The 27231-nt window shown below is 39.2% G+C and overlaps 1 protein-coding gene and 1 long non-coding RNA gene across 3 annotated transcripts in view; one reads left to right on the forward strand and one right to left on the reverse strand.

The window, feature by feature from the left end:
- The window catches only part of HTR1F (5-hydroxytryptamine receptor 1F), a 104768-nt gene that overhangs the window by 45649 nt on the left and 31888 nt on the right, over positions 1 to 27231 (reverse strand). For both annotated transcript variants that reach the window (XR_007778078.1, XM_018916850.3), the window contains exon 2: positions 10218 to 10318. The gene's annotated coding sequence lies outside the window, so the exon portion shown is untranslated. The remainder of the gene's footprint in view (positions 1 to 10217; positions 10319 to 27231) is intronic.
- On the forward strand, positions 11879 to 19774 carry LOC127059854 (uncharacterized). Its single transcript, XR_007778084.1, has 5 exons — positions 11879 to 11997; positions 12866 to 13004; positions 15744 to 15889; positions 16979 to 17063; positions 19628 to 19774. It is a non-coding gene; the product is annotated as an uncharacterized LOC127059854 (long non-coding RNA).

The raw sequence follows: 27231 nt of genomic DNA on the forward strand, positions 1-27231 counted from the left end.
AGTTCAGACTTGTTTAAAATGTTAAATATGCATTTATGTATAATTTTCAGGGCTGTAACTATATTGGCTGTTCCCAGATGCTCACCACTGGGGAGGAGAATCCTAAACTTGGAGAGAGTTTCTGAATTTTAATTTCCACTAACAAAGTGATTATTTGAAGGTAAGTCATTTGAAGGTAAGTGATTTAGAGCTGTTGAGAGATGAAGTGTGCAAGCAAAAGTCTCTCCTGTATGTTTTCAACTCACTATAATGCATATTCAGCTTCTGAGGCTCAAAGCTGCAAATCTGTCTTTTAGCTGTGCAAGACAAATTACAGAGAAATTTCAGTGGAAGAAGCAGGGAAGGTATTTGCAGGTATGGTTTTAATAAAAACACATACACCCTACTACTGAATTCATGAGACCCTGGCTATGAAATTATTAAAACTGCAACACTGATCACTACAGGATGCTGAAACAGCTAACAATAAAAATAGATTGGAAACAGAGCACAGCAAATTCATGGGTAAGGAACCACCACTGTTATTTGAACTCCACAGGTAACCTCCATCCTAGGAATTCCTAAGATGTTTTGAGCAGGACTATTCTGGTGTGGCTGTATTTAGAGAAGTCACAAAGTGAATGTTTTTTGGGTCTTAGTGAAAAATACCTGAGTAGTGACATGGAAGATCTTACTGCTTCATAGCAATGAATTATAAAGAACTTAACAGGAACAATGCTCTGTTTAGTGCTTTGGGGTTTTTGCATGGAAGCTGGAAAGTTTTTACCAGATTTTTAATTGACTGGAAGGATTCCTCTGGCCCTGGAGAACCAGGCTGAAAAGTTTTCTGTGGCAAAGTAGCAGCTTCCCCTTGAGTGATGGATTCTGGGCCCTGATGAGCCAGAGGGCTCAGTCACTCCCCTCCATTGGCACAGTGACTCATTTCCCTGGCTGCTGCTGTAAACTCTGCCTTTCTTCAGCTGAGAAATAAGGGCTGTGGTGTACCAGAACTTGTAGCACACTGAAACGTAAAAGCTGTTGCTAAACACAAGTCATTTTATGTCATGAGGGAATGGGAGGGAGATACAAGAGTTGGCAAGTTAGCCCAGCACTTCCAAGTACAAAAAGCCTCTAGTTAGTTTGACGTCCTTAGGTTTTCCTCTATATGCCTTATTTTTTCCTAGCTGGATCCTCAGATAAACTCAGGAATGTGGATTCTCTCCTATTTTTCGACAGAATTATGACTTTCCTTTCTGTAGGATAACCTGTTAAATTTTGCCACTCCCTCTTTCTACCCCTGCAGTGTCTAAGATAACAAGAAATGTTCTTTCAATATCTTTCAGATTAGAAGGCTGATTTGTTTGAAACAGGCATAAGTATCCAGCTCTTGCTGTGCTGCACCCTCTGTGTTTGCAACACAACTGACCTTAGCCCAGCCACTCAGAACTGGCAGCAGCAAGGCACCAAACCCCCAAACTCTCACTTGCTCCCTTCTTCCAGAGCTTGCAAAAAAAAAAAAACAAGTGGAAAGCACAGGATTCCTTCAAACCCGTGCAAAATTTGGTTGGTTTGTTTGTTTGTTTTCATCTCTGCTTTCCAATAAGGACAGAAGCTGGTGACAGCACAAAGCTGCCATGCTTGATGGAAAAGTTATTGAAAGCTGGAACCACAGCTTGCAGTCCCAGAGAGGGCTCTGCTGGTCTGCCTGCTTTTTATACCACAGAGAAGTTTTTCATAGTTGTGTTGTTTCTGAAAGGTTGTGAGCCCAAAACACAGTTTAAGCTGCTTTGAGTCAATACCTGAAGACAGCTGGGTAGGGGAACATACATGTTCTATACATACATACATTATTCTATACCTAACATACATGTTAGGTATAGAATAAAACAGCTGCCTGTGGAAACATTCTTAGGGCTGCAAGTTTACAACTGAAGGTGTATTTGATGGGCAGCAAATGTAAACTATTAAATCCCAACTTATGTGTCCTTCAATTGTCTGGCATAACTTCAGGTTTTGAAAGGCTTTAGTTAAATTGTTACAATTCATCTGGCTAAGACAGACCACAAGTGTTTTCAAAACCACTTTTCCCCAAGCCTTCACTTTGCCTATTCATACTGAAAGCTCTCTAGCAAATGGACCACTTATTATTGTATTTTTGTTCAGTATGAGTGCCTGGGTTTTGAGGCACTACTGCAGTAACACAATTATAAGCAAATAACCACTCCAGGGTAATTCCACACAAACCTTCATATTCACATTTTTGTACCTCAAATACATTTCCAGCTTACTCAGTGCATCAATTAATTAAGCTAATCTGAGCCTACTTATGACAAATGTCTCTAGCTTCCAAATCATGGAACTGTTTATCTTTTTGAAACCTAAATTGCAAGTGTTGAAGTTTGGGGCTTATGTTTGTGGGTGTTAAAGCAGTGAAAGAGATGGGAAAGCAAAAAGACCAAACCCAGCAATATTCTTGTGTTGGTGAGCAAGAGCAGCAAAACTGTCAATTTTTGCCCTTTCTTCTTATGGGTCAGTTCAAAATCCATCTCTCTGAGTAGCAGCTCAGCATCTGGCAATCAGACTTGTTGCCAAATAGTCCATTTCTATTATTTTAAATACCAGCCTGAATCCACAGCAGGTTTCTCAGCTGCTTCCTTATTTTACATAATTAATCAGTGCAATAACTGCTAAACTTTAGAAATCATTTTATGGAGGTGATGACCAAGACATCTGAAGACATGAAGTTCAAATACAGGTTTAATGTCTCCTCCTAGTCAAACACAGCATTTTTTTTTTTGTTTTAGGATTGCCTTTTTGTAAGCTGCAATAACAAAATAAAAACTGCTTACTGATGGAATTTGCCGTAATAATAATCATATTTAAGCAGGTGATCTTCTGTTGTTTTTTTTTGTTTTGTTTTGGTTTTTTTTTGTTTTTTTTTTTGCTATCCTATCTACTCTTTCAGATACAGCTGAAGGCATGATCTGTTTGTCCAGTTTAGCAGTATACATATTTATAATTTAAAACCAAGTCCTGTTCCAAAGTAAAGGAAATACTATTCTCATAACAGACCTCAGAGAACTGGACCTTTGTTTACCTGGCCAAGTAAACACCAACTCACTGAAGGAGTATAGAATTAAATCTAAGTTTCCAGCTTGGAGCAGGGATAGGTGAAGATCTCATGTTCACTGTCTCAAAATTTTCATTCCAAAGCCCTATTTCTTTACTGTTCTCTACTTCCTAAGCTAACCTTAGCCAGCTGGTTGAAATTGCTGTCTGCCTTGGGTTATTTTCTTTTCAGTGTAGGAAAAGAAGAAAGAAACATTTCCAGGAAATATACGTTAGAATATTTTCCAGCAGTCATGTTTTTCAGAGGCAGACAGAGAAAAGTTAAGTTGTTCTTGTCAATGTAAAATGTCTGTGAATATTTTTCTTGGCTGAAAAAATCTAGCTGTCTTTTATGACCCTGACATCTGACATAGGATGACCTTGCTGGTAGCCTTGACATCTTTGTGGAAGCTCAATTAAATCTAAGTAACAGAAAAATAAAATCTCACAAGATGTACAGACTTAGCACAGACTTCATAGATTTTTGAGAAATGAATTCTGCGAAGAATGCCAGTGCTAAGTTTTGTTTCCTCATAGAAAAACCACAGTGCATTGTATTTCCATTCCATTTCCAAGCTATCATCAGTCTCTTAGGTGCTCCATTGTCTCCAGCATGTCAGCAGCTGATTCCAAAGGATCCTGTTTTGTCAAACAGCTCTTTGTTAGCAGATTAATCTCTGGAAGCTGCTCTGGGTCAGAGTCACATAAAGAAATCCTGTATTTAGAATAAGTAATATTTTCTATTTTTCTTTACAGAAATATTGATCTTTCTTTCCAAGAAAGGACCTGAAAGACCCCAGGGCAAAAGTTTCTAGTGGCAGGCTCAGATAAAACCCAACACACTCCTTCAGGACAACATTTACATGTAAGCTTTGATTTTTATGGATTATAGCCCTTAGCTGTCATGAGAGACAAGGCTCAAAACAGCACAGACTGTGTCAAAAATTCTGCAGCAAGGACACTAAAAGCACACAAAGCTGTCACACACAAGAACCCCTGGAATTTGCTGCTCACTAAGGATTTGCCAGAATTTCTTGAACAGACCATGCTACCTGTTCCCCTGAACTGGAGATGTTGCAAAAGGCATTTGCTTATGTTAAACTACCCTGTGAACTAAAGCTTTTTTCCCCCCACTTTTTCTTTCCTATGTTTCTAATAAAACTCCTCTTCCTGAAGTCAGCAACTCCTACTGAGTGAGAAAGTTTCGTGCACCTGGTTATATAAAGGGAAATGAAACTGTCATTTTTTAAGTTTTTCAGCTTCTTTTAGTAAAATTCCTCTCACCTCCTTTTATGTCTCTGCCTAAGCTAAAAGCAGTCTGTGCAAGACAGGTACTCTTTGGCACTTTAGGCACCCTTTTTGGGAAAGGAGTGAAGCATATACTGGGGTGAGATTGTGCTGACCTATTTACACCAGATATTTTGCACCTCACCAGTGTCTGCTTCTCTCTATTACTGCAACAAGCAAGCTGGAGTGATTGGTTCAAGATGTCTATCTTTGGTCAGTTGAATTCTAACCTTTATTTGCAGGTACTAAGTGTTTAATCTTTGACTGAGAATAAGAGATATTTGGCAATTTTCAGGTGGGAAAGGTGGTGTTGTGATAGTCAGTAGGAATGGATTCTAATAGATTTTAATTCGTCCTACTACAGCATAGTCCTGGTGTTTAGTGTCCTGAGAATCTCACATTTTTGAAAGGGAAAAAGATGTCTCTTCCCTGAAGTAGATTGAAGTGCAAGAGAAAATGACCTTTCATACTGATTCTTAAGTCACGACTAAAATTCTGAATTTGAGCATTCATCTGCTGAGCTTTTAGAAAATGAATCTGCTGAGCTTTGCTGTACCCACCCTATCTGCACTAACTGAGCTTAGTTTAATTCAGCTAAACACCTTTAGGTGATGACAACACTGTGTTCAAAACAGGACACAAACTTATATATTGTAGTTACCATCATTTTAAAAAACACATTTTCAAAGTCTGAACATTTCTCCCCCCTATTATTATAAGTGTATGCATTTTACTGAAGTAGCAGTAACTTGCTTTTCCTTATCTTAACTGTTAATGACCCTATTCATTTGTAGCTAAAATTGTCCTCCCCAGAGTGCACTGGCTTCAGCAGAATTACAACTTGCATGATTTTAGCTGATAGACTGTACTGCAGATACATAACCTAAAGAAGTAACATATTTCTGGCAATACATGATAAAAGAAGCACTTGGCAAAGGTCAGCTTTTCAGATGTCTCGTGGAAATCTCATTAAGTACAGTCTTCTGATAGGTCCTCTTCTTCTGCCTCAATGTCTGTACCAATTGTCCTGAATTTCTGATTGAGGTTTGGCATGTCAGTGACTTTTCTAACAAGTTAGAAGGTTCCAGTATAATTAAAATAACCTCAAAGTCAAATTTAACAGGTGAGAATTTTGATAAAACTTTTTGAATTCACTATATTGAATGAAAGTAAAACAATCCTTAAATTATCAGTCCTTCTGAATGTAGCTAAGACTGCTAAGATTTGAGTGAATGTCAGGCAAATTCCTAAATATTTGAACTAAAAAGCCTTGCTGAAGCAATTATTCTCTATTAATGGGAACTATGCCAAAATGAAACCCTTGTGCAAGCAGAGCCTATCTTCTTTTCAGTTTTCCATTTTAAATCCAAACTTTCCCTTCATTCCAGCTTTCCATTTGAAATCCTAACTTTTGTCTGCCATGATGGCTTCTTGTTAAGCTGGTGTTAAAAGTTTAGGTTGGTGCATATGTTAAAAGAGTGCAGGTAATAGAGATCAGAAATAAAAGTAGATGATCCAAAAGTTGTGATGAACTCTAGCTCAGTGCTGAAGCAAAACTCACCACTGCCAGCATTGTTTCTGCCTACAAACTCCAGAAATTGTTTAAGCTGAGCCACTACAAACAGAGAAAAGTAAATATTTATGTGGTGACGTTTTCTTTGATCATCAAGCCAGTTTTCAGCTGACAAACTGCTATAAAATAAAAAGATGGACAGCAACTAAAAATGAATGAAATTAAGCTGTGTATTAGATATGAATCAATTACAGAGTGAGATGACAAGCTCATTCTCTTTCCTGCTGGAGGTGGGGAAGCAGAGTACTTCATGACCTTGAGGTTTCTTTCAGAGCACATTTGCTTTCCTTACATGCACAGCAATATGTGAGCTTAAAGGCTGGCTCTTAAAATCTGCATTGCATTCCCCTTTAGGAAGTTGTAAGTTACAGAGAGTCTTCATTCATGTTTTAGAGGAGTCTTTGTGCCTATTTTCTGCTCTTGTACTCATTCAGGATGCTTGATCCCAGCATTACAGAGATCCCTGCAACCTCTGCTTCATTGCAAAGGTCTTGGATTGAGATGGCTGCCAGAGGCTCAGCAGTAAGGAACATATCAGCTCCAAAGAGCTAAGGCTGAGTTCCATGGGGCACTGCAGGGGTCAAACTCACTGGCATCCTCTATGCTCATGTACAGAAGGACTTGTGTCATGTGAGCTTTTGGTCAGCACAAGCCTGCAGGACGCTCTTGCCCTCTTCAATAAACTTCAGTCACTTGTGTTGTACTGAACTGAGAAGAAAAGCCATGCAAATTTGAAACCTAAAAGTAACCCCCATGAGACATTCAGCTGTCCCAAATATAGCTGGGACAGCTGAATGTCTGGTGAGTGCCCCAGTGGAGGCATCACTTCATTGGGGATGTGCGTTGTGGAGCACCCTCAGCCTAAATCACAGAGAGTATCTCCTGAGACACCGAAGAAAAAAATTATGGAGTCCATTCAAAGGCAAGTAGGTGGTAAATGTTTACATGGATTACAAAAGATGAAGTAGCCCACTAGATGTTGGAAGATGCAAGTACTTAATCCATGGGAGAACAAAAAAATGCAGGGATATCTCATGCTTCTGGAAAACTGCAGAAGGACAGAGACTTCACAACCCAACTTCTGTCCACTGACCCAGCTTCAGTCTCAGCCTTATTGAGGGCTATGAGATATAGGAACAGTCTACCAATATGCTGGTAATTTAAATGATAGATGCTGATAAGTACTTTTTTCCCTTCCTGCCTGAGCTTTACTCAAATTCTTCCATTAAAATATATAATTGAGTACCTAGACAGTTGCATTTTGATTTGCATCTCTTGCCAACCCAATATATCTTTCAGATAAGCCTTTCATGCATTACTTTTAATAATAATGTCTTAAATTAAAAGGCTGCTTCCATCAGCATAATGAAGCAAGATAGCCAAGAAAATAGTTATGTGCCTGAGAAATTCATTAAAGTAAGAAAAAAATCCATGAAAAAGGGATGATAATGAGAAAAATATTGAGCTTCAAAGAGGACAATACTGAAAGGAGAGACTGCATTTAGGGCTTACTTACTGCATGGGAGGGGCTGTTTTCTCTTTCCAGAGATCTTGCCTTTTTTTTTTTTTTTTTTTTTTTTTAACTCTGACAAATCACATAAAATTTTGGCAACTCAGTTACTTTTAAATTGCCATAGGCATATGGGAGTTTACAAGCACAAAACCTGTGCCTGATAGTGCTATCAGGGATTATTTTTTATGCTACTTCTGTAAGTGTTAGTTTTAATGATTTTCCTTCTTCCAACACTGTGAAACCTACAACTTAATAATGACAAACACCAAAGCTGCTCAAAGAAGGCAATTTATTGTAATCAAGATATGCTTTCTAATTACCCTCCTGGTCTCTATTTAAGTTGCAGATTGTGATATTTATATTTATCTTGGAAATGCCTTGTCCTAATAAAATCCTTTTTAAAAAAGAAATATTTGAAAAGGTGCTGAAAAATATTACAGAGAGTAAAAGGGACTAGCATAGTGAGCACTAATGAGGCACGTGCTTGCCTTTGAATTGCATTCCCTCTTCCTCTCCCTCCCATCTTTATCCCTTATCTTCAGGCTGCCAAGGCAGCGTTAAACAAGAAAACCAGTTCCCATCTGACTCCTCTCTGCCTGTCTGCTGAGCTGTGCTGCTGCTCCTGGCAGGCTGTGGGCACTCAGGGACACACAGAGGCTTTGCAGGAGGAGCTGACACACATCCAGCCTCAGACAGGTGTTGTAAACCTGCTCTCTGCTTGCCGCGACTACACAGAGACAAAAGGCTCTGCCTGGGACAGAAGAACCCTTGGCTGCTGGAGCACAGATGGTATGAAAGTGCTTTGTGTGACACAAGGTGTTAGAAAATGCTCGGCTCACTAACATGTGCTGTCAGGACCTGTTTTCTCCAAGCTGCCAGCCTGTCATTGTCTTTTGGAAACCAGCATGCAGCCAGGAAAACCATTTCCATCAGAAACAGAAGCCCTGTTTATACTTCACTTTCATTTTCTCCTACCAGGTAATTTTTCTCTCTAATGTCACCACAGGTATTATCGTAGAATTAAGGAACAGCCAAAATTTCTCTTTCATTACATAAAAAACAGTAGCTAGAAGAGAGAAAATAGGTTTTAAAAATGACAAGAGTAAAGGAAAGAGAAGCTTTCAAACCAAGCATTCCCCACACCTGAATCTGCTGAACTTCCCAGATACAGTATAAAAGTCTTTCTTTTCTCCATGAAGTGTACAGATGGCAGTTGGAGGAATTCCCGGCCAAGGTAAAATCCACCTTAGAAGTAGGAAATAATACATGTTTGGGAACTTTGTCTTTCTGTTTATGTTTTTCATGGAAGCAGCAAAGGCTTGTAAGGGCTGAAACTGGCCCCTATTCTGACCTATTTTTCACTAAAATCTGTATGTTTCATTAACAGTACCATGAACCAACTGTGACTTTAGTCCATTTTACAGCTACCCAGTGACATTTTTTATTATTTTTTTTTTTATTACAAATGCAGCAACCTTGTCTTTAACTGTAAGACTTTTAAAAGTGCAATTTGCTGTATCTTTCAGAGTGTGGATGCAATCCTGAGATGGTAGGGGTCAGAACTTGTATAGATATAGATGAGGGTAAGGAGAGCTGAACATGGGAACACATCAGCCTTAAGGGTCTTTTTCTTCCTCTAGCCAAAAAAAAAAAAAAAAAGGCAATGTGAATAAATACATTAGAAAGTCTCTGAATGTCAAATGGTGGCACATGACTCTACTCTGTCTCAACATGTGGAATTTTCAAGTTCATTTATGAGCAATCATATTTCATGTTAATTTGCTCAGGCAATTAAATGATTGTTGAAGATTTACTTTGTTTCTTTTTTGCTTTATTAATCTCATATCTCAATGTTAAATAACAATTTTTTCTCATGATACTGTTGCAGGAAGTTTTACTCTTCTGTTTTAAACATTTTTGTATTCAAACTAATTGAATACATTATCAGTTAAATTTTATCAATGTTAAGCTGTTATATTTGAATGACTGCAGGAAACAAGGATTTTGGGATTTTATCTTTGTTGTTAAAAATCTACAATTAGGCTATGGAAAAAGTCACTTGGTAAAACTGCACAAGGCAAAACCAGAAATAAGATCAAGCATACAGTGGCTAATGTAAAAATTTAGAAAAGTCTTCTCATAAAATATCTTTGTGCTGCTGGGCTTTCCATCTTCATAATGTCTTGCAAAGGTTAAGTCTTTAAAATATATCTGTGCAATGAAGCATTATATTGGCACCAATGTTTCTTTCCCCTCAGTTAAAGTAGATGTTGAGTGTTTAAATGTCCAAGGCTGTGGAGAAGGTCGCTCAGATCTAGGACTGCAGACTAAGCTGCTTCTGCAGTGCCTGAATTTCTCAGACTGGGCTGGACATTCCTCATTTATTTAGTCATCCTTCTGTCAGCCACTGCTCTCCTTTTCTCAACTGATTGTCCTCTTTGACAACTTTTCCTGCAGCTTTCCATTGCACTGAGTGTGGTCAGATTGCCCCATTAAGCCTTCAATAACTCCACAGGTCAACCCTCACTTGGCTGGGTTTCCCTGCTCACCCTTGAGGCTTTTTGCAGTGCAGACTTTTCTCTCCTCCTGTACCACTTTAAGGAAAGGTCAATCTGGCAGAGGTCAGCAAAACTCTGTATTCAACCTGCTTTGCAGAATCCCTATGGAAGACCCAACCAAATTAATTTGAACTTTAAAGCAGGTACATCCCAAACACATGTGTAAAGTCTCTGTGTGTCAGGGTAAAAAGCAACTCACCATCTCCTGTGTCAGGAATCACCTTGGAGAAGCTACCTCTGGGAATAGGACTGGTAGTAGGAATTCAGTCAGCCTTAGCAACACTGGTTACTGCCAAAAACCTGCAAGAAAGCAAAAAACCATAATATAGGCTCTGTAAATGATAATTAATGATGTCTACTTCAGGGGAAGGAAAAGATTCTTCAGGCTTAAACTGTAGTTTTCAGGATCTCTTCAAATAGCTGGGAATGATTGTTTAAAAGCTTAGAGACCAGTGCCAGGAGCTCCCCCTGCTCAGAGTTCACACAAGAGCATAGCTGGTGATGACAGAAATACTTTGAAATGAGCTAATGACTAGCAAGGGCCTTGCAGGATTGGACACACCAGAAATCGACTCCACTTGAGGAACTCGAGAAATCGAAAGGTCTGACTTGTACTTTCCTGAAGATAAATGACCTGTTAAAGCAAAGGGGAAGGAAGTTTAGCCAAACCAGCAGTTTTAGTGTGTCTCAAGCTTTTAGCACCCGGGTGCATCTGTCAGGTGCTAATTGTCAACTCCCACTGACTGCAGCAGGAGCCTGGGACACTTGGCACTGTGCTGTATTAACCTGCTGTTATTACGCTAAAGAGATAAACATGCCAGAGTTGTGATGTTTGAACTGCAAGGCATTGTTTCTTGCATTCTCCCAACTTTAATATCTTTTTTTACCCAGTTAGCAGTGTCTCACAGCAAGCAACTGCCTAAAGAGGAAACATAATGCAAAAGAATATGCACTGTGAAAAGTCTGCACTGTGAAGTGCAGAAATATATCATTCCACCAAGAGTAGGCTGATTTAATTTTAAATATAAAATCTTTAAATAGCTAATGTGCTTAAAATGTAGAAAATCAGATAACAAAAGCAGTTCTTGTTTCAGAGAACAGCAGTCAGTGAGAAAAATGAATAAAAAGAAGACAAAGTGACAAAAGAAATAAGGAAATATCATTGGTTTTCTGGGAAAAAAAGGATAAAACCTAATAATTTTTTGCACATTATCAAATAACATGGTAATTTATCCAGAATATAATTATGCTAACACTTGGCTGTTACTTGGTATCAGATGAGTTCTTTCAGCTCAGAGTGTTCTGGGGCACGTTTTGAGGGTGGTTACAGACCTGTTTGTTGGGATTATGGCTAATATCCTTGGAGGTGTTCAAGAAATTACTGGATGTGGCACTTTGGAAGTGCTGTGGTTTAGTTGAAAAGGTGGTGTTTGGTCAAGGGTTGGATTTGATGATCTTGGAGTTCTTTTCCAGCCTTACAGATTCTATGGTTCTGTAGGCTAGGCCAGGATAGTAGGTCATGTGGCTTCTTGAGGTTGTCAGGGCAACTTTGGGAAGTTCTGTTTTCATTATTGCTAAAGGAAGTGTGAGAGCATCCAGCAAATCATGAGTTACAACATCAGTACTGCATGTTTTGCAAAAACTTGGGAAAGTAAAAGCTCTTATACTTTTGTACCCATTCCACTGGCAGACGTAAGATATTTTTCAAAAATTAAGTCTCCTGCTTAGTACAGAACATTAACCTTCAAAATGTAACTTACTGGCAGTAATAACAGAGTTTAAAAAGCAAAATGAGTGCCTGTGCTCTGTTTTTCCCTGTTCTCCTTTGTAATTCAGATTTCTCTCTCTCTAGGCAAGGTCAGAAAGGACAGAAGGCAGAGGGGCCAGCATGACCGGCTGTGGAAACAGGCAGCACATTATGATCCACTTTTTTGGATCTCATTGAGCATCCACCAGATGACCATCAGTGACTGATAGAGGTAGACGCAGATTGGCCCTTTTGTCTGGTTTTGTTTGGAAGTGGGTGTAACCATTGCCTCCATCCTTTTCTCTCAACACACTCCTTCAGATGTAGCAAAACTCTTTTCTGACTAAGACTTCAGGAGTGCAAAAGAGCTGGGATAATTTTAGGGTTACCTTAAAATGCTCAGAAGGATTTCCATCTTAAGGGGTGGATAGAGAGGAAGCTGGCTTTAGTTTTTGTTCGACATCTTGCACCTTAGTTCCAGTGTAAGAAATTTTAAGTATCAGAATGTCTAGGCAGCACCTAAACACCTCAGGGATTTTATTTGGCTTTTTTAACATATAATAAGTCTCTGTTTCTTCACAAGCCCAAGGTTTTTTCGTGCATACCTTGCCCCCGCAGTCTATCCTTTTCCCATTTTCTTCTTTTTCAGCTTCTGCATCTTCACATTTTCATCTCCACCTCAACACAGCTCTTTGCATTCAGGCCATCTCCAACTGCATTCCCTATTTCTCCCTTGGTCCTCTAATGCAAAAAGGAATATTTCTGACGTGCATATTGTTACACATGCAAGAATTTAATTGTTGGCACTGTCATCCAATGACTTAATTCCTGTCTGAATGGGGAGAGTGACCTCCAAAGGGGATCTGGAGGCCCCCTGACTGCTTAGATCACTATTTGCTCCCTGTTATCTTGTTTGAAGTGCTGCCAGCCACTCCTGTGCAGGGAGATTTGCAAGCTGCCTACAAGCTCTTGTGAAGACCTTGTCTGAATGGGAAGGATGTGGGAGTCCTTGTTGATGATACAGCTGTATGGATGGATGTTTTACCTCTTCATTTATCATTATCATTATAATTTCATAACCATTACCTTATCATTTTCAGCTTAATTAAAATGTAAGCACCCTGGACCTAGAGGATCAGCACAGGAACTGAACAGACATCTCCAAGATGAATTTCACATAGCTTGAAAGCAATGTTCATATGGATTTATGCTTTCTTTTATGCATGAGAAAGAACCCAGGTAATGTTCAATGAGTTGAGTGGGTTTAGAGTAGTGCTAAATGCAGCCCAAGACAGAGAAGAAGACATTACTGCAGAAATAATGATTTTTGAACTACTGATAGGTAAATTACAATTAGAGCAGTTTTTATTACGGTATAACATCCCCACATAAGCAAAAAAGAAAGGGGAATTACCCCAAGTCTTAAGAACTCTCTGTTTTGTTTAATAAACAGAAGCCAAGCTTTTAAAAGACTTACAATTGTTTTGTACATATGAGGACCTAGTATTCCTGAACAAAACCCAAACCTCTTTTTACCCACTATAAAATCATTTCACATCTGCTCAAAATCCCAGCAGTCTCAGTTTCTGTGTGGCAGCAACTTCCTCTAGGAAGGTAGTCCAGCAGAAGAAATTCTGGACCTGCTTCCATCTCTGAAACACATTTATTGTCTCCATTGCTTCTCAAGTCTCAGGGTACTCTTACTTCAAGTCTGAATATTTATTATGGAAGTTGAAGTTTGCTGGTAACCAAAACCCAGAACTATCATTTCCAGCCCTCCTTCCTTTGCAAAGACATTGATATTATGAGGGCTTTGGTCTTGTGAAACACAATGGGAAAAATCTCATTAAATGTGTGGAAGGAAAGCTCTTCTTGTGGTTAAAAATAGCACCTGCAGTAATTCCATGAGAAGAATAAAAGTGACTTTCTTACCACATGGAGGATGCTAAATAAGACTTTTTAAAACGGTACCTTTTTCTAGGATAATTATGGAAGAAAAACAGCTTTCCATGAATCTAACAGCTGTTTTAAAGGCTCAGCTGGCAGCATCATTTCCTATGATGCAGAAGATCTAAGTTCAAGATCACACACAAGTTTTTGTCTTCTCAAAAGGCAGCAGGAAGTGAAGGTGGCATAAAGAAAATTACGATCTTACTGCAACAGCAAACAGAAATCTTTCTGTGATCAAGAGCTGAGTTTGTGTTTCCTGTAAAAAAGTAGCAAGGAGTTAGAAGCAGATAATACTCCCTAGAATGGCTTGACATCCATAGCTGGATGAGAATTCTCTTTTTCTTTAGATTTACAGTGGCTGCATCTGATGTTCCAGAAAATGATGGATCAGTACAGTCCTATAAATCCCAAACACATATGTAGTAAATCTTTTCAGAAATAACTTACAAAACAGCCTTCCAGAGGAGGAGAAGTCTGCAATAATGACAGCACACTGACAGTGCAATAAAGAGGAATTCATTATTCAGACTGCAGGGGTTGACAATGGCCAGAGGGCAAATGCATAAAATAAGAAGAAAGAGTCGATGCTCAAATGTCAAAAACTCCCTGCCACAAGTGGGGAAGAAAGAGAAATGTGTTCAAAATGTATTTCCTCTGTATACGAATGATGGTGGTGATGATAATAATAGCAACATTTATCTGAGTATGATAAATATTGCTAAGGGTGAAGCATTATATGACATCATCTGTGTATAAATAAACTGTCCCTTTTCAGTTTTCATTGCCACAAAATTAAAAGTAACCTTTGCAATCTAGAAAGTGGCAGCAAACCAAACAGTTAAATATGTAGGATGGTTCATTTTGTGAGTAATCCTTGTTGATGGTTTTTAAGCTACTGTTCAATTCTAGAAACAAATCTGATTGTTATCATTATTTCTTTTATTACCTAAAGAGGATAATACCTACTCATGAGTGCAACTACTTCAGTATGAAATTTTGCAGGTACAAACTGCAACCTCAAACAAGATCTGAATCCCACAAAGGAACAGCAATAAGCTGGGCAAAAGCCCAGTTGTTTTTCTGGAGTTATTTAGTTTTAAACAAACTTCCCTTGCAGTCTGTCTGTTTTTTATTTTTAGCTCCTCCTTCTTCACTATTGAATGCTTTTGTAGGAAGGAAGGATTCTTGTTCTGTATTTTTCTTCCCCTGACATTTCCCATATGAAGTTACAATCCTCTGATGGCTTGTATGAAGAGGATTAGAAACATGTTATCACTAATTGCAGATGAGGATTTAAAGGAGGGCTGGGCAGGAGATGCACAAAGATGAGATTGCCTGACCTGTCTTAATCAGGCTGTGGATGCTTTGTGCCTGCCTCTGCTGCTCCAGGAAGTTAGCCTGCCTCCCACATCTGTCCTCATCTTATGGAAAGGGAAAATTGTTGGTTGTTGAACAGGATGAAAGACTGATTTCTTTACTGCTCCTAAAGACCCATTTCTGCCATGAGGACTACATAAAGTTAGTTGGCTCATAATGCACAAGGGAGTGTGAAGTTGCAAAGAGGAATCACTTTTAACTCAAAAAAAAAAAAAAAAAAGGCAAAAAAAAAAAAAGCCAGATTATGCTTGTGGGATTGTTTCTTACTCCTCAACAGATTTTTTGTTGTTTGTATTAAACTGTAAACTGAGTCACTGTATCCTCACATACACCACACAAGTGTGGAAATAGCTGTGGCTAAGCAAGCCCTTACCATCTGTGAGCATTCCCACTGCTAATGTCAAACCAGTACCAGTTTGGCTAACAAGGTTAAGGAATTACATAACTTAAGTGAAATTACAACAGAATTATGCCAGCATGTGTTTCCCTCTCTTTTGCTTGGGGATGAATCAATTATGAAACATAAATTCAAGTAATGGATACAATATTTATAATCATTTAGGCCCCAAGCATTGATTAACCATGACTGAGAGAGTTTTTTCTTGTGGAAATAAATGTTGGATCATAAAGAACCTGTAAATTCCCATTTAGGGCTGTGAACTACTTGGAAGGACATTTTACTCTAGCCCTAGCAGTTTTTGAAATGTTGAATCTGAGGAGATAAGATGCAAGAAGGAAGGCCAAGTAGTCGGAGTTGCTTTACACCCATTGGTATGGATCATTCCTCAGTGAGTCACGTAAGTAGAGGAAATTTAATGAAGATGCTCCTTCATCTACTTTAAAAAACAATGCTACATTCTTCAGGCCTTGCAACAAGGTCAAAAGTGACTCAGGAGTTCCAAAAAGTGGTAAAGATGAGCCAGAGTGATATGAATTATCTTCAGACTTGTAATGGAAACCAGAGTTTTGTCACAATTTTTAGGACTTGTCTGTCAAGCTTTGACAGATTAGGAATCTGAAAAGGATGATTCTGGATTAAGACTGAAAATAAAGCCTGAACTTCATTTTCAAGGAGAAAGTATGTTTATTTTGATTAATAAAGAAATATGCAGTAAAACTACCTCCTTCTCTGCCAACAAAGTTATAACCACAATTCCACATCTCTGTCTCTCTCATGACAAATTTTGGGCTCTCATTTTGGCAATAAAAATGTATTTTACAAAGTCATTTGGAGAACAATCTGTGATTTACTTAAGGAACAATGGAACACCTCAGTCTTCTCAGAATTAAAGGCAAATAACATTTTTAGCTGCATTAATAGACTTGTTGATGTAACCTGCTGGTTCTTGGTCATCTAAGTTTTAGATGTACACCAGTATCTTTCTGCAAAATCTCTTGCTAAAATGGGCTCATTTTCTTGTCATTTATTCACTCAATCAGAGCACTTCTAGTGAGGGAAAACAGGGATTAACAGACAGTGGACTAAGTAGGGGATTAAAAAAATGTGCATATTGTTTCTGGACTGGTACAACAGGCTGTGTGCTGTCCGTTTCACAGACAAATGTCTTAGATATCAAAAGGCCACATCTCTAGAGCAGGCAGCCCTTCAGTTCTGTCTAATTCTTTTAGCAAAGTTAACATATGGCTCAAACTTTCCTGAAACAGTCACTTTCATTTAAAGTACAGCTATTGGTGATGCAAGACTTAAGGGAGACAAAGTTCTTGGAAAATGAAAGGAAATCTTGATATAAGCGTTACCAGTGGCTTGGCAACCCTTTGGAGACAGACAGCTTTGGTGTTGGTTCATCTTTACTTTTAGAGTTTGGAGTTCTGGACATCGGGCTTACAGAAACATGCTGAGACTAACTCCTTTCTTTCTGATGCAGGTGCTGCTGCTGGAAAAGTTTTTGGAGAAGAGTTCTAGCTGTGAAACACAGAAATGGTGATGGATACAGCAGGGGGCCACTAAAGGTACTTGATTATATTTTTCTTCCAGAGAAGGTCTGTAGACCTTACATAAATGTTTATATTATCCTTCACTTCTGGTTTCAATTAAATTCAATTTAAGAATCCCAACTTTTACACAATATTTTCAAAACTGGCTGGTGTTTGTGAGGCCTTGATGAATACAGCTCTAGAGGATGCTGCTGTCAGAGGTACCTTTTGAAACAGATGTGTTTAATGGTGATGTGCAGTCAAAGAATTGCTCTCCATGCTGCTAAATTACATTTTGTTTCAGCACTCCAATCTTTAAGCCATATCCAAAAGCTGGATCTGTTTAGGAAAATTTGCTGGCAGCCTGGCTGAGATTACATCTCAAGCAATCATTTTAATATGTAGTTATAAATCACTTCTAACTTTCTGCATGTAGAGTGTTTTCTGTTGATGTATTTGAGAACATTGTAGAGAGGTTTGTAATTAAATGAGGAAAAAGTAGGACTTCTTTTATGAAGAAATAAATTTTTAATGCCGTAGAAATAAGGGAATTTTGAAAATGCTGTGCACTCTTTATTTTGGCTTTGTACCTGAAAGTTGCTCAAGAGTAATTGCATTTCTCTTTAAAAGACAGTGGAGGGAAAAATAGCCAGCTTTCTTTTACATCTGGAATAAAAAATTATCAAGTAGAGAGACCACAGATTTAGGTAAAGATTTCTAGATTTTTCTACAACATTTTCAGGGACAAGCTCTCCAAAATCTTTTGCCAAATTGTATACCAAACTTTATCTTTCTATGCATTAAAAGTGCCCATGCTGCACAGTAGGATTTAGCTTTAAAATGATGTGCTAGGGCTCAAAAAAACATACAGTTCAGTTTCTAGCACCAAATGTAGAAAATGCTCTTCTCTTCCTTGTCCTTTTCCAGCCCAGAGTGGCCAGTTTAGTGTTCTGCCTGGTTTTGATTAAAGGTGAGGTACCACTATGATCCAGCATGGCAATTACTGTATTCCAGTGTAAGTCACAGATCATTGCTGCTATTATTTATTCTGAGACAAAAACATTCGTTCACCCCACTCCAGCTACAGGCTGCAAATTCTTAATGGCTTGACTTTTGCTGTGAGTGAAACCAGTTTATTTTTCATTTGCTCCAGTTGCTGAGATAGCTGCACTATCTGTTGTCCATTCTCTGTGGAAAGATTAGAAATTTGCCAGTGCTCTCTTTCACTATGGATCAGAAACCAGATAAGTTTTCAATGTTAAGGATGGTCACTTGTACCTCACCCAGTTTCTCCAGGCTTAAATAAATGTGCACATCTGTCAGATCACCCTCTCTACAGAAATTTTCTTTTTTCCTTTGTGGAGTTGGTGGGGGTGTCTTGCACACTTGAGCCTATATTGGCATATTCCTAGAAAAAATGGATGATAGACTAATGAGTTTATTAATTTTTTTTTTTTTTGTGAAAAAGGTTTACTAGGTTCACTTCATTTTGTACAAAGCCAGAGGCAAATATGGAGCAGAAATCTACACATAAGCAAAACCCCAAAATAGCTTCCAGCCCCACAACTTTTCTCCTAGAACTGTTTAATGCAGGAAAAAGCTGAGTGCACAAAGCCACTCCACTGCGAGCTAGTGAGTCACTGCCTTCAATCTGCGCCTCTTTGGTTCAGACTGACGTACTTGCAGCTAAACTTTTTAGGCTTGCCAGTTCTCTGGAGAAGATGTATATTACAGAAAAGTTGGGAATTTTCAAGCTACAGCTCATCTATTCACCATGTATAGCACTTCTGAGAAACCAAGCATCTAACAATAGGGAAAGGGAAGGGAACGGGGGAGATATGGATCTGAGTACAAGACCTGCAGAAGTGCTGTCAGCTTGTTAGAAACTTTTAGGACCTAAAACTTTTTAGTATTTAAGTACCTGCCTTGAAGAAGCTGCAAGTAGCAACAATGGGTGAAAGTGCTTTTTTTAAGAAGCAAGTAAATCTGTCCCTTTCTTAATGCAAAAATCCACACAATCTGTCAAGAAGTGGTAGATCCTCAAAGCAGAAAAATACCAATGGCATGACATTTCCTGGCTGTCCTACTAATGAATAGAACATTCAGTAGAATCCTAGAATGGCTTGGGTTCCTCAAAGATCATCAAGTTCCAACCCCTATGCCAGGGGCAAGGACAGAGAGTAAGCAATGAGAGGTCAGGGAAGGACAAGACACTGGAATGAGGTGTGCAGTGGAGTGGATAAAAGCAGGCAAAGCTACTGTAACTTATCATACCTGAAACTGGATCTTTCACTCTTTCACTGTTCCAGAAAACAAATTTTTCATTGTCCTCAGCATCCCTTTACATTGCAAATGACAGGAATGAACAGGTAGAAGAAAGATCAGTCTTCAAAATGTGAAGGTTTTAAAATGGAAAAATGCTATTGATTTTAAGTACACAGTGTTCATGCAGAAGATTAGATAATCAGTTTTATATTGAAAATATCAAAGTGCACACAGAGCATTTTTTTGGGGAGTAATAGAATATTTTCTTTTATATTCTTATGAGAATTCTATTGTGCTTGCTCCACCATAAATTTTCCACTATTGTTTATGGACAGTTCAAGAATTTGAAGCCAAGATTTGATACTGCAAAAATTCAGATAAAAGCTGTGAAGTAAAGGAGGAAATTTGCAGAACAACTCAGAATTTCCTATTCACATTGCTTCAGAGAAAAAACATCTTTAAGAAAGCTGGATGTGTAATGAAAAGGCAGGTAAGTGTTTCATCTCATTATTTTCCTGTCCTAAACCTCAGGCTCATATACCCTCCTTGGCTTCAGAAGACAAAACTGCTTACTTTTCAATCATGAGTAATGCTTCCCTAAAAACCCTTCTCCCACCTCTTAAAATAGTTTCCAGTGTTGGAGCAAGGTACAACCTCAGCCAGAAGTGGTGAGGTCTAACCAAATGTCTCATTATCCTGACTGGGGAGTTAAGGCAGAGCCGCAAGCTCAGCTAGCCGGGAGGAAAATAGTCTTACAATATCAAATCTTCTAAGCTAGGAGATTCAAACAGGAAAGATCCCAGGGTTTTTAGACAGACCCTGTTGTTTGAAGCCTCTCTTAGCCAATGTGGCACCTGTCAAGACGCAAGGGAACACCTGGCTGTGTGTTTACAGAGATGTGTCAGCTGATAGTCACAGTTGTATCTCACTTCATGTGATGCAAAGGAGGTCTGGCACTTGCCCCAGGGTGGATCCCGTGGAGACTGTGACTGCCTCAAACCTGCTCCTAGCAACTGCTGCCATCTCCATCTCTGGCAGCATCTGATCTGCTTGTGGGGGCTGGAACATGAAGTATGCTTGGAAAAATGCACCCATGGATGCTCTTCTTTGCCTGGGAAGGAGTGACTTGAGCCAAGATTCTCTTCTGCCCTTCTGGGCTTGGTCTTAACTACTTTGCAGGGCAAGAGACACAGGAAAGAGGGCACAGCAATGGAACAGAGCTGGGCAAGAAAGGGGGATTTTGTTAGCCCCTCAGCTTAACCATAACCTTCAGGGTCTGGAGGATTACACAGAAGAAAAGTTTGGATGAGCAATGCTGGAGATGAGGCAAATGGCTCATAACTAGCCATGGTCTGCGTGGATGTGGTTAATGCTGGAAGTGGGTTTACGATTTGTGCTCAAAGAGCCTAAGCAATTAGATTTATTCCTAAATACCACAGGATCCATGTGGCTAGTTGAGCAGATAAGATTTATGCTGTGGGAAAGATCTCTGCAGTAACTAATACCTGGTTTATAGTGGGGATGGTAAAGCTGAGACAGAACATGCTCAAGGTGTGCCAGTGGTAGAGCCACAGTTGGTATCTTTGATCCCAGGGATGAGGGTCTGGTCTGGCCAAGATTTGGGAAGGGGAGTCAAAGGGAAGGATAGCAGTAGAATGGGGAGAAAGGTCACATTTGCTGCTCTGTTTTAGGGGCAATAGGACGGAGGAGAATGACTCCCTGCATACTGAGACTCTGCACTTCTGGGGCAGCTAAATGGAATATGTGGGGCTTTAGCACTGGAGGATACAATTTGTAATGCATTCATAGTGAATGCCTATAGCTGATGCTGATCTGAAGACTAATTTACTGTTGGTTGGTGTAGGACCTTGAGGACTTCTGCTGGTAAAACCCATTAGAATATGGATGCTTTTGAAAGAGGAAGGTGTTGCTGAACTCTGGTGAAGGCTGCATTTCAGGCAAAGATTACATTTAAGGAGCTTGGCAATGAGACTTCAATAATTATGTATCTTTTTCCTTCCTAACATATTTGCTTGGCAGGTTAAGGGAAGGATTGATGATAATATAGAGCAGGTGGCTCCAGATGTGCCAGAAAGATTGAGAGGAGAGTAGGTACAAGGAAGGTGAATGCTGGATGCTGACAGTAGGAGTGGAGTTTCAAGGAAGGCTGCTCAGATTGAGGAGAACAAACATGAGTGGAAGGAAAGGGGAGGGAGAAAGTGTGAGGAAAGAGGCAAAAGCCAAAGGCAATTTCCAAAGGCTTCTCTATTCATCCCTGTCCTCCTCCTCATCTTCTGGGTACACCCTGACTGAACTCATGCCCTCTCAAAAACTGAAGGAAAAACTGAAAGCTACAGCTCTCCTTTATATTCACACTAAATGATTTGCTGCCTGCTCAAGTGACCTGGCCAATTTCAGCAACCAGAGATCAGTGCACCTTTTTCACCTCTTTTTCTCTTGCTTGTTAGCAGAAAACAGGACACAGCTGATTTTCTTTTAAAGAGTACTTTTGTTCTGAGCATTTAAAGTAAATATTTTTATATTGTGTATCTTAAAATTTCTGGATATTGGTCTTCATCATTCTCAAGCACAGGAATAGCATGTTAAAAAAGTATCAGCTACTGCAGATCATGAAGAAAAGGCATAACAGGGTATTAGATGTATCTATATCTATGTATACATTTGCATATGAGTGAAGGACTGAGACACCAAGAGTATCCAGATCTCAATAAAAGGGCTGAATAAAAGGAGAAGCAGGATACTGACTGTGAGGGTGACATGATATTGTAACCTGAAAACTAATTAAGGAAAGAACAAAATTTAAATAACATTTGGATGCAACAGCAGGAAATACAAGGAACAGGTGTTTAACAAGATTTCTTTTGACTGTTTAACCTCTTTGCTAATACCAAAAATCCCAGACTCTGTCAGACTTCAGCTTTACCTCATGTCAGTAGTTGTCCTTTTGGCTATTTCATGACTCAGAGCATTTATTCTGCTGTTAGTTTGTCTCTAGGGATCTGGGTCTCTGCCATTAAGTGGTTTTGATCTCCATTGCATGTGTTGTTTTCTCTTCAGGGAGCAGTGAGATTACATGGCTGCAAATAAGGCCCAGAATTTGTGACTCTGCTCTGTGGGCTCCCAACAGTGTCTGCGGGAGAGATCGCCTCACAAAATGGGGTAGGATTTGTTTCCTAACACCTAAAATCCAGGGAAGGCTTTTCTTTGTGATCACTATAAAATACGAAAGCATAAATAAGTGTTTTGCAGTGTTTCAGGTATTGGTACAGTCTGGAGGGATAGCTTTTAAGAGAGTAGGTGTCTGACACCCTGCTGAGTGACTGGGATTACATGATACACTTTATGTATTGAGATGTACACATCTCTTAAGAAGCTCCTTGTTTAAATGACCTTCTAGCAGTGAGCTCTTTCTCTCTTTTATATTCTGATTTCACACTGTTTCTTGGATTTAGAAAACGAAAATAAGCTCAGGTGATACCTGCTTTGACAGCCACCTTTTAATTGTGTGTTTACTTCCATCATGATTTTAAAAAGTTTCTTCCTGAATTTCTTTTGTTCAGTGCTTGAAGTGAAGAAATTGTTAGAAGAGTATCTCTGTAAAAGCATGCTTTCTTTAGGAGGGGGCTTCAACAACTTTAGACAATAGACAGAGTCAGTATTGGATGTCCAATTCTGCCTGCATGAAATTCCCACCCCTCACTCTCCTCCTACACACATTTAGACCTCTGCATTAGCTGCTGCTTCTTTTTGTTATTTTTCCCTTTCATCTTCCTCATTGCTTTCCACCCAGCATGCAGTCCAACCTGCTGGCTGATATTCTCCTTCCATAGAGGGTTTGACACTAGAATCTTCTACAAATAAACTGATCTATCTTTTCACCCCATTCCTCCAGTAGATGTATGTATGAGAGGTGCCTTTCTCCTGAACTTTGCTCTCCTGTCCCTGACCTCTCTCTCCACAGAAGGGCTGGACTCCCTGTCAGGACACTGAGGGCATCAGCACCCTCTGTCACCTCTCCCTCTGAGGGGCTTGGCTGCCCTGGCTCAGGGCTGTGACATTTGCTCTCAGCTCTTTGTTGCTCACTGGATGTTATCTCCAGAGTTGATGGTGACTTAAATTCCCCTACCAAAGATCCTGTTTAATCCCTTCCCTATTGTTATCATCAGTTATGATCTGTAGGTTTTCTGGTTTCTTTTTCCAGTTTCCATCTATTTTTTGTTTTCCCCTGATAACAAGTTTAGCAAGGACACACTTGCAGTGTGCAGGGACCACCCTGATCTCCAGGATGGGACTGCTGAAAGAGGAAAGAACATTTCTGACCTGAAGAACCTATCAATAGATGTACCTAACTCACAACTTCCCACAGATTCCCTAGCCTGAACATATTTTTCAACCTTGAATTTAAAAATAATCTGCAACACTTGGAAACAGGAGATCCACTGTGCAACATGGTCCAAGTTCTTGCAGTGTCAAGTCTGAAATCAGTGTCTCAGTCTCCATTTCTAAACTCCTGGGAAGCAGGAAAAGAACCAGGTTGAGTGCAGGATGCAAGAGACTGCCTGTATGGATGCTGATAGAAGGGTGGGCTTGAGTGCTCAGACAGGATTCAACCCATTAAGCAGACTGATGCTTTAATGCTTGACACCCTAGAGAGTTGCTTCTTATACAATACTTAATCTTTTATCATCTTAATTAACACTAATTGGTAGATGATTGCCTCTAAAAGTACTATTCTATGGAGAAAACGAATCTCTGATATTACAGTCATTGCTATTTGGGAGAAATCATAAGGTACTGCAGCTCTATGTAAATGATTAAATAGATTGTCTTTCTCTGTTTTGATTTGTATCTGTTTATATATTGTTTTCCTTGATAGTCTATATTGTAACTCCCACACCTGGGGAGTTTCATCATGTTTTTTAAACCATAATGTGTGGCTAGAGGAGATCACACTTTTGAAAGCTTTAATGAACACCCATTATTAAATAAGGGATTTAGCTGTTTTCTTTTTTTTTTCTTTGTTTGCTTTCAGTCAGCATACTAATTCTGCTTTTATGTAGAATTTGCTCCTCCATTTATATGGTAGGGCAATTTAATTTTTGATCTGTTCCTATTTTGAGAAGGAATCCTCCTGCATACATCCCCAAGATCCTCTTTAAGTGAAGACTGTGATTACAGAAAAGTAAAAGCAGAGATCTTAGATCTTAGTAAACAAAATCAGAGGATGAATTAATGTTTAAAGCTGGCTGTGACACTAAACTTGCAATTCACTTATTATTTTTGGCAGCAGCGTGTCCAAACTGCCAAGACCATTCTTGGGAATCACAGCTGTGATGTCTATAATAGCTGAACTACAGGAAAGCTGCAGTTAGGTCATACTGCCTTGTCACTGCTCATGAATAGTGCAAGTGATAATAGTTACCATTACTGCCTACTCATTTTGCAGCATGTTTTGTTCACTTAAAACAATTCCAATTATTAACAGCATGATAAAATTGTCTGCTGAGTGCATTCCCTCCTGCTCTACATGGTTGACTCAGGTAAGAGGAGTGGTGGGGGTAGATCAGCCCCAGCTGAATCCAACTGAGCCCTGTGGGTAAGGGCAGAGAAAGGTCATGGAGTGGGCTGGGAGGGGAGGTCATGGGACTGGCTGGGGCCAGGTGGTTTTTGGAGGCCACCTGGGAAAGGAGAAGCTTCAAAGTGAAGGTGGGGAGAGTCCAAGGCCAGTTAGAGCCATCGATGGAGGGGAAGAAGCTTGCTGAGCTCTCTGTGCAGTGAGTACTTGAATGCGTTTTCCTAAGTAGGAAAAGGTCTCAGGAGTTTATTGTCAGCCAGAGCTGCTGGTCAAGGGGGACTTGTTAAAATTAGATGCTGAGCTGGAAGGGTGTTAGGAAATTGATGCTTATTACTGTGTTTTAGCAACCTAATTCTCAGAGTGAGTTATATAGGGCGTGCTGCCAATTATTTTCAAACAGAGCTTGAAAAGTGCTCCTGGCCTGAGGTAAATACTACCAACTTCAGAAGAGCTCAGCTGCTGTTTCAGAGCACTTACATAAACATACATTCCACATCTACAATTATTTGTTTTGTAGGATTAAGTTTCTTTTAGATGCTATCAATGGTTTGGAAACCTGTGCCAGCCTCCTGCATCCACAGGCTGTTTGACCACAGGTGTCTGGTTTAGAAGGTCTGCAAAGCATCTATTTTGCATGTTTGCAAGGAGTCCAGGAGCAAATTGCTTGATAATGCTGTTACCAAGACAAGCCATATGTGGTAAAATGGCAGAAGCCATGGACAAACAAAATATTGCAAAAGCCTAAGTACTTGCAATAGTAGGTGATATGATGCAAGAATTGTCCAGAGCTCCAAAAGATTCTCTGTCTTGTTAAAGGTAATGAACTGTTTTTATTTTTAATTTTATTTTTTATTTATTAATTTTCTTTTGGCTCAGCTTTTTGCTTTTCTCAGCTGGTGCTGAAATGATTTGGCTTAGCCTGAGGGAAGTGCAGGGGATTTGCTGCCCCTAGACCTGGGAAATGAATTTTGGCAGGGAAGCTGGCACGTGCTACTCACAGCCTGTTTTGAGCTGCAGCCAGTCAGTGGGGTCAGCCTTGGGGCAGTAAAGCTGAATGCTGAAAGACACTGTAGACTTAATCTCATAGGATTTGGGGCAGGAGGAAAGAAAACTTAGAAAACAAATAATGTGTCAAAGGTAGAAAGAACTTTCTTGCTCTTGGCAGGTAAACAAAAATTCTGATGTAGAGGCTTAACACAGTACAGGTGTAATTTTTTTTTTTAATAGTAATTGTTTTGGCTGTACCCCTGCAACAATAACTCAAGAACCTGTAGTACAGAGTTGTTTTTCAGTCTGCAGCAATTCTTAGGTTTATAAATCCCTGCATAATGTGATTGAACGATGTTTTAAAAGAGAGTTCCTCATCCTGACTGCTTTGTCTGAAAGATTGATCCAGAGTTTCATGCTGATAAGCATGAAAGCAATTTTCTTCCTTGCCCAGCTTCCAGTTCTATCTCATGCATTAAGAGTTCATATTTACTTGAATTTTTACTGATGTCTTTGAAACAGATCTCATTTTTCTGTTTGCCCCCTCTCAAATTTGACATGACAAAACTGTCCAAGCTCTTTTAACTTTTCCATTCCTTCCTCTTTTTCCTCTGTACCCATTCCAACTAACATTACTTTTTTTTCAGAATGTAAATTACCAGAAATTTAGTCCAAATAGTGTTTCAGTGAAATTTTTTAAAGGTCTTTTTCTCTTCCAAAATTATCTTGCCTAAAGCATTTTCTGATGATATTAACTTCTTCCACACCTGCATCACACCAACAACTCACAGCCAAATGCTGATTGACCAGTGCAACCTGACTTTCCTCCTTTTAGCCATCTCTTTGACATAATCTCTATGGAAATAGTATGAATTCTTGTTATTGATCCCTAATCAAACAGTGATTTGGGATCAAACAATTCTCTCTCCTAAGCTGTAAAATATCTTAATATCTTCCTTTTTTTTTTTTTTTTTTTTTTTTTTTTGTGAGACTATGTTATTGCCTCTTGGCATAGAAACCCAAGAGCTACAGTCATGTTGGACAGCATTCTGTAAGGTCACATTTAAGGATAAAAGCATAAATCTCACTCATTGATCAACTAAAACCTCCTGAGACAACTAAAACTTTCCTGAGACTCATATAAAACCTAAAATGTGTCCCATGCAGGTTGGTGATCATGGTTACAACAGCAAGACAAACCCTGACAAGGGTTTAGTTGCCAAATCCACTCTTTTGGATTAAAGTCATAAACAAAAAGGCAGAGCAAACATAATTAAGTTGGACACAATACTCAGATTTACAAAGCTTTTATGCATTTAATATGTGCAAAAGCCAAAACAAACAAGAATTTGAATA

The sequence above is a fragment of the Serinus canaria genome, chromosome 1 (assembly GCF_022539315.1).
Source record: "Serinus canaria isolate serCan28SL12 chromosome 1, serCan2020, whole genome shotgun sequence".
NCBI lineage: Eukaryota > Metazoa > Chordata > Aves > Passeriformes > Fringillidae > Serinus > Serinus canaria.